We start from the raw sequence: 8,943 nt of genomic DNA on the forward strand, positions 1-8,943 counted from the left end.
GGTGGACTCCAGTGAAGGTGTAGAAACATCTTAGCAAGGATCAAGAGAAATGGGAGGGCCTGGGTGGAATTTCAAGTGTTGCAAAGAGTTAAAATACTTATGTAATGTAACTTTTTTTTTTATTGTATGAATTTGCCAACATTTCTAAAATTCTGTTTCTACTTTGCCATGATGGGGTACTGAGTGTAGCTTGATGAGGATAAAATGATTGTTTTCGACTATGGCATCAGACTTTAACATAACAAAATCAAGACAGTGAAGGGCGTCTGAAATGCACCGTACATATTATAGTTTTATCTTATAAGTGTAACAAGTCGTTGTAAACATAGAACACTTTACTGTCAAACACATTCACCATTTTAAAACTCTTTCAAACAAATCCAATTGCAGTTCAAAGTGCTTTCCAGGATTGTACAAAAGTGATTGACAAAAAGGTATAATGGTAAAAAGGTTTAGGGACTATTGCACACAAAAGTAGTTGACTAAAACAATCAAAAAGATAAATGATAAGAAGAGAGACAGAGATAAAAGACAAAGCAGAAAAGGGAAGAAATTATGAAATAAGAAACATTAAAATTTGCATAAAAACAGTAAACGTTAACATTAATAAAACAATGATAGAAAAATTTAACATTCCAAATAATTCAAAGGCTATAAATCTGGACATTAAAACATAGATGATCATAACTATGGTTGAATAAAAGCCTAAAAACCCTATAATTAAGATTTAAAATTTTCTATAAAAATAGAATAAAATAGAACAATGACTGTTTTAGATCCTAATTTTACTGTAAACATTTTGATTTGACATCAGTATGATTCTGCTCATTGTTGGAGGGTTTAACATCATTCCCATTCTACACTACAGGGATTTTGAAGACAATGATGTGGCATACACTCCATGAGGGCATGCAGATGTAGTAGAAGTGTGTTAAGACTGGTTTGAAAAAGGTCCATACCCATTGCGTGCCAATGAAATCTTTTAATAAATCCAGGTAGACAACAAAATCATGCATTCAAGATTAGCGATAAGAAAAGATGAGCCAGACCTTCTGTATATGGGATTTTTGAGAAGGGTACAGTAAGGGTCCAAGTTATAAGGAATGACAAACAGGAGTTATTTAACCTTTAATTGTTTCTAAAGAAAGAAAGAAAATCAAATTGAGCGTAACTAAAGGCCAGAAATATGTATAATATTTTAATTTAAATGGGCGCCAGACAGACAACTAAGTCCATAATTTAAAATCTCAGGGTGGAGAAAAGATATTTAAGGCCTACAGAAAATAATAACTCCGCTACAAAAGGAATGAAGGCCAAGAATCAGTTATGCTTCTTTTGTCTTTCTTTTAACCAAAATTCAGGATAACACATTAATCCTTTAAGGACATGAATAACAGTACCACAACCAAACTCTTTGAATTAAGGCAAATTTCTCTATGCATTTCATCAATTTACAACATAAATCAGTTCACTCAGGTAATGACCCACATTGTCCCAACAGTTCAATATAACTCAAATGTCCCACAGCACAAACAAAACAATTTCAGTGTTTCCCAAGATTCATCAGTCTATAAATCAAACGTTCCTCAAGCGCAAACAGCCCATAAATCAAACGTTCCTCAAGCGCAAACAGTCCATGATTCAAACGTTCCTCAAGCGCAAACAGTACATAATTCAAATGTCCCCCCTCCCCCCATAGTTCCAGCAAAATCAAATAAAATATTACATTACATAACAACACAGAGAACGCACCGAGAGGAAGTTGTTTTGTAGTTTTGTAGTCCATCAACGTTAAATTGTAGTTTTTACACAAAAAACACACGTCACGGCCGTAGCATCTGCCTAGGGGAAGTACAGTCAGATTCCTTACTCACCACAGTTCTCCTTTCCTATCCTCCTACTCCCACCTTTCCTTAACCTTGTGACGTTTCTCGTCGGGGTTAAGGAAAAGTGAATAGGAAAGGACTTAGGAGGTAATTTTTTGGACTTTTCGAACGCACCCATTGTCTCCTTTCTTCTCCTCATTCAGCTCCCAGGTGTCTACAATTAACACACTCTCCTCTGCTTCACCACAACCCCTCCCTCTCACTACTCTGTTGTGCAGCAGGAATCACCTGTCTACTAAAAAAGTATACAAGTTGAAAAGTAAGGCGTGATCTTAAAAAAAACAACATAACACAGTGAGAGAAAAAGGAATGAATACTTTCATCCAGTTAAACTAAATGAAACATAAAGATTACATAAAATTGGAACCAAACAGAAGATAATACAAAGCACACTAGCTAACCCCCTGTGACATAAGTGCACATGGTCTGTTCCTACACGCTGGATTAAATAGTAAAATATAAATAGTAAAATATTTGTCCAGTTGACTACAAAGTAAACAGGTCATGGTTGTAAACCAATGAGGTGAGATTGTTGTTGATGTTACCCTTGTGCGGCCGTGGCCATCACAGGCACCAAACCATTTTTCAAGGGAGGAAAAGTGATAAATGTGGTGGCCTTTATTGTGAATTTTTGCATAGGTTTAGTAGAAAAGATGGACTGCCCTCTGATTCTTTAATCATTTTTCAGAAAATGATGTTAAATATTAGAATATTCAGTCACTCCTGATTCAAGGCATTGCAGAGAGAGTAAGGTCGTTTTCACACCTGACAGTCTGGACCAAGGTCCGTGTTTTTGTTACATTGTATACATTTGGTTTGGTCTGTTTGAGTTTCACGCTGTCTTTACTGCAACCGGACTAACAGACTTTACATGAAAAACCTACGTGATATTGTCATCAACTACGTGGTTTGCGTGTCTCTGTAGTTTACATTGATTGGCCATTCGGCCAGCGGGCGTCTGACGTCAACATGTTGAATAACGCGAGATGAATGATGATGAAATCATCATTACCACCATCATATTATTGTTGATTTTCTACTACCAAAAGCAACAACTTGAAGAGCTGTAAATAAGGCTGGTCCGAGTTCGCCTTATGAGTTTTATCATTAGACGACAACTTTATCCTCGACGACAGGAAAGGAGAAGAAAGTATGCAATCCTGCGAGCCATTGCAACACCGACTCGGGAGAGAGGTTATGTGTTGTGAAACTCTTGAAAAGATGAGCTGTCAGTGGTGAGGTATAACTTTATCTACAATTTTATGAAATTTTCTGTGTTTGGACAATCCCCATTTAACATAATAACGGACTCTTCTGCTCCTCGCATAATGTAAAGCAGCTACCGTTAGCCCACCTCGTCCAGGCTGGTGGTTAATTTCGGTCCGTGAGATTGTTGTGGGCTCTTCCACGGCTCATTTCGTTATGGTGATGGATTTCCTTTACTGGTAGTCATGTCGTAATTTCCTGTCATTGATACGAAGGTCAGAACTTTTCAAAATAATGCTTTCACACTGGGCACGAACCGGACTGTGGTTCCGTTTGGTCCGGACCGAGACCACCTCTTTTGGTCGGACCAAGGTCCAGCTGTTTGGTCCGGACCATGGTCCAGGGGAGGTTTCATACCTAACATTTTGGTTCGGACCAAACTGAGCCAAATTAAAATAAAGGAAACTTTTTTTTAAATTAGACAAATGTTTTTTGTAATGCTATATAGAAATAGTTTTGTATATCTTATCCAAAAAATGTAGCATCATATCATGCCTCTGTGGCGCAGTGCATACTGACTATTTCCTGCCTTGGGAACAAAGGTCTAGACACGGTCTTGTCACAAATGACACCTGAAGCAGGAGTTTTGCTCATCATGCAAGTTAAGTTTTGAATTTCTGAAATCTGGTTTAGCACAGCAAGAGGGAAGGTTGGTATGTGAAAATGATGATAAACTTTGATAAGTTTAATACTAAGCTGGTGCATCCGTCGGACCCTAAGAGGACTAAAGTAGTGTCAGCGGAGAATGTGAACGTTGATAATGTTAATAACAGCGTGAAAAACTAAGACAAGTTCACACTTAACAGCATCAGTCAGGTAAAGACAGAGAGAAAGGAGGCAAAGGGATCAATAGAGAGCTATTTGAGCAAAATAAAAAAGGTAAGCTCATGTTTTATCGTTATTCTACTCTGCTTGGAAATTGATATGATCACCCAGAGGATTGATACTTTTGATGATTATATCTTTGCCGTTCAATGAATGCAAGGTTGTGTACAATGTGTATTTAAATTTATTTCATTTCTATTTTACCTCCCAGTGGCACATTTTTTTATATTCTTGTCTTTCTTTCATCCAGCTTTCCTCTGTCTTTCTAGTTTTTAAATACAAAGTACAGCCTGATATCCTCTTGTAAGTTTGGCTGTGCAATCAGTGGAGCAGAGCTGCCAGGTTTGTACCTGTTTGTTTTAAGGTTGAGATAATTCATCTATTGCAAGTCCAAGTTGAAACTCTTATTGTTAAATGAATAAAGATTTAAAAAAAACAGGTCAATTTGATAATTAATTGCAACTTAGTTTGAGTAAGTCCATGGTGTATAATTACGCTGAAGCTTATAATGTTTATAATGTGGTAGTAGTAATAGTCACTAAAATAGGTCATCACTGCACATTTTCAGATATAGGTCATGCCTTGTAGTGCTCTAATGATTAGCTGTTGTAAACTGTTGTTTATCTGTCCCTCCATCAGATACTACTGTCTCCCATCTGTCTGGGCCATATGTGCTTCAGGCAGACTATAAGATCATTAATCAAGTTACAAAACCCACTGCACTGATAAAAAAAAGAAATGTGCATCATGTGATCTTTTATATTGCATGCATTGTATCTTGTCGTGAATATCATATTATGCTAACTTTATAGACAATCTACATGAAATGCGAGTTTATTATTAAACCTTTATTTAATCAGGCTAGTCCCACCGAGCCCAAAGATTTCTTTTTCAAGGGAGACCTGGTCAAATTCCTCATATCTGTCTAAAAAACTAAAAAAGAGTGTCATAGACACTCACAAAACACTTGGGTTTTGAGGCACTGCTCCTCTTGAATGTAGCACGCTGGACAATCACCTGTATTGTGTGTGAGTCAGCCTGTGACAGCGGCAGCTTTAGCACTCTCCACCTTCCCCTGCAGAGTTCCTCTACTGCTGCACAGACCGAAGTTTATGTTTTTGTTTTTTTCAAACTTTGTTTATCATTTTTCCATATCAAAAATACAGTTATCAATGATAAAGCACTTCTTTACAAACGTAGTGGTAAACACCCCCCCTCCAGGTGGCATACCCAAAGCACACCCACACAGTCAAACATCCACAAAACAAAAACCCAGACTGGAAAGAAACGACAAATAACAATAATAACAGAAGTTAGTAAGAAAAGAGACAGACACCTACAAAAAGACCCAAACCAATCCTCCTTCATCATTATATCCATAATGCCAACACTCTGGACCTCTGACATGAAAGAGACAATCACAGTTAGTGCGTAAAAAAAAAAAAAACAGAACAATTGTCAAAGAAAAATAAAGAGAAGAGAAAAAAAGGGGAAAGGGTAGGAAAATTAAGATAAGGGTCAGGCAAAAGGCAGGCCCCTGATGTGAGTAATGAACTGTGACAGGTTTTTTCATATTCATCCTCTAACCCACATACTGTACACCTATTTTTTTCCAAAGCTAATCCCAATATCACCTCTCTAATCCAATGGTTGAGGCAGGGGAGTTCTTTCCCTTCCAGTTCCACAATATCAGACGGTGGGCATGCAACAAAACATAAGCAATTGCATTTTTATTGAGGCGGGACAACGTCAGTTCATCTCTGACTACACCAAAGACAGCTATTAGGCGATCAGGTTGTAATGATTTGCCAGATATTGCTGAAAGTAATTGAAAGATTGAAGATCGAAAACCTTGCAAAGATGGACATGACCAAAACATGTGTCCTAAAGAGACAGGAGATTGACACCTTGGGCAGGTTAGTGCAACATTAGGGTATAATTTAGACAATTTATCATTAGAGTAATGCAACCTGTGGACAACCTTAAACTGAATCAAGCCATGTCTGACACAGAGAGATGATGCATGTATACGTTGTATAGTATTTTTCCAGGTATCTTCTGGTATAGCTTCTCCAACTTCTCCTTCCCATACTGTCCTAACTTTGTCCCACGTAAAAGGACAACTATTCAGAATTAATGCATATGTTTTTGATATTGCTCCTTTAATAAGTGGGTATACATTAAGGACTGAATATAGTAAGTCTTTAGGGGGTGAAGATGGATTCCCAGGGAAGTATTTAGAGGCAAAACTGCGAACCTTAAGATATCTGTAGTAGTGAGACTTCGGTAAGTTATGGTCCTCACTCAAAAAATTAAATGATGCAAAACTATCATCTGTAAAAAGATCTTGAAAGTAAACCAAGCCATTTCTATGTCAGACTGCAAATGCCTGATCTATTTGAAATGGTGTAAAAAGATGATTAAACATAATTGGACTGAAGCTACATATACAGTTGTGCTCCTAAGTTTACATACCCTGGCAGAATTTGTGATTTTTTGGCCATTTTTCAGAGAATATGAATAATAACACAAAAACTTTTCTTTCACTCATGGTTAGTGGTTGGGTGAAGCCATTTATTGTCAAACAACTGTGTTTACTCTTTTTAAATCATGACAACAGAAACCTCCCCATTGACCCTGATCAAAAGTTTACATACCCTGGAGATTTTGGCCTGATAACAGGCACACAAGTTGACACAAATAGGTTTGAATGGCTAATAAAGGTAACCATCCTCACCTGTGATCTGTTTGCTTGTAATCAGTGTGTGTGTATAAAAGGTCAGTGAGTTTCTAGGGTCCTGACAGACCCTTGCATTTATCATCCAGTGTTGCACGGATGTTTCTGGATTCTGAGTCATGGGGAAAGCAAAAGAATTGTCAAAGGATCTTCTGGAAAAGATAATTGAACTGTATAAAACAGGAAAGGGATATAAAAAGATATCCAAGGAATTGAAGATGCCAATCAACCGTGTTCAAACTCTAATTAAGAATTGGAAAATGAGGGGCTCTGTTGAAACCAACCCACGGCCAGGTAGACCAACAAAAATTTCAGCCACAACACCTAGGAAAATTGTTCGGGATGCAAAGAAAAACCCACAAATAACTTCAGCTGAAATACAGGACTCTCTGGAAAAAAGTGGTGTGGCTGTTTCAAGATGCACAATAAGAAGGCACTTGAAGAAAAATGGGCTGCATGGTCGAGTCGCCAGAAGAAAGCCATTTCTACGCAAATGCCACAAAGCATCCCGCTTACAATACGCCAAACGGCACAGAGACAAGCCTCAGAACTTCTGGAACAAAGTCATTTGGAGTGATGAGACCAAAATTGAACTTTTTGGCCACAACCATAAACGTTACATTTGGTGAGGAGTCAACAAGGCCTATGATGAAAGGTACACCATTCCAACTGTGAAACACGGAGGTGGGTCGCTGATGTTTTGGGGATGTGTAAGCTACAGAGGCACAGGAAACTTGGTCAAAGTTGATGGCAAGATGAATGCAGCATGTTATCAGAAAATACTGGAGGAAAATTTGCACTCATCAGCCCAGAAGCTGCGCATGGGACGTACTTGGATGTTCCAACATGACAACGATCCAAAACACAAGGCCAAGTCGACCTGTCATTGGCTACAGCAGAATAAAGTGAAGGTTCTGGAGTGGCCATCTCAGTCTCCTGACCTCAATATCATTGAGCCACTCTGGGGAGATCTCAAACGTGCAGTCCATGCAAGACAGCCCAAGAATTTACAGGAACTGGAGGCTTTTTGCCAAGAAGAATGGGCAGCTTTACCATCTGAGAAAATAAAGAGCCTCATCCACAACTACCACAAAAGACTTCAAGCTGTCATTCATGTTAAAGGGGGAAACACACAGTATTAAGAACTAGGGTATGTAAACTTTTGATCAGGGTCATTTGGGTAGTTTCTGTTGTCATTATGATTTAAAAAGAGTAAACACAGCTGTTTGACAATAAATGGCTTCACCCAACCACTAACCATGAGTGAAAGAAAAGTTTTTGTGTTATCATTAATTTTCTCTGAAAAATGGCCAAAAAATCACAAATTCTGCCAGGATATGTAAACTTAGGAGCACAACTGAATTTGTCAGATTAAAATGCTTTCTGAACTGGCATCAGATCTTAATCGAATTTTGGACCACCAAATTGGAGTTCACTTCAGATAATTTGACCTTTAGTGGAAGAGGAGTAGTTGAGATTGAAATGATTTTTTTTAACCCAGTCCTAGAATAAAACATTGTGTCTCTGTATAATTTGGCCAGGTGGTAACATATATAATGAAAATAGAATTGGTCCTAAAATTGAACCCTGTTGGATTCCACAGCTCAGTCCAGAATGAAGGGACACATTTTCAGAAATCAGTGCAAAAAACTTTCTATCTGATAAATATGAATGAAACCATTTCAGAGCTGTCCCTGATAAACTGACCCAGTTCTGCAGCATTTCAATAATAATTCTGTAGTCATCAGTATCAAAGGCAGCATTTAAATCTATTAAAACAAGGACAAAGCACACAGCAGCATCAGCCATTCTAAAAAGATAATTTTTTGCCCTAATAAGCACAGTTTCAGTACTATGACTTTTCCCTAAAACCTGATTGGAACTTCTCATAGATGTCATTTTGTTTTAGTACTTTTAGTAATTGCTTGCAGACAGTTTTTTTGAAGAATTTTTGCAATAAAAGGTAACCTAGAAATCGGTCTGCAGTCAGATGGGTCAAGACCAGGTTTTTTGATGAGTGGATGGACACTGGCTGTTTTTAGATACTGTGGAACACCACCAGATGATAAGGAGCTGTTAATTATTTTAAGTAACCAAGGAGCTGACACATCCATAAGTTCCATGAAAAATTTAGGAGGCAGTACATCAGTTGTACCTGGCCTCGTACATCAGTGTACGAGGCCAGGTAGTCAAGATCCCATGCAGATCCCCTGCAGCTTGAGCCATGCA

This window comes from Cheilinus undulatus, linkage group 8 (assembly GCF_018320785.1).
Source record: "Cheilinus undulatus linkage group 8, ASM1832078v1, whole genome shotgun sequence".
Taxonomy (NCBI): Eukaryota; Metazoa; Chordata; class Actinopteri; order Labriformes; family Labridae; genus Cheilinus; species Cheilinus undulatus.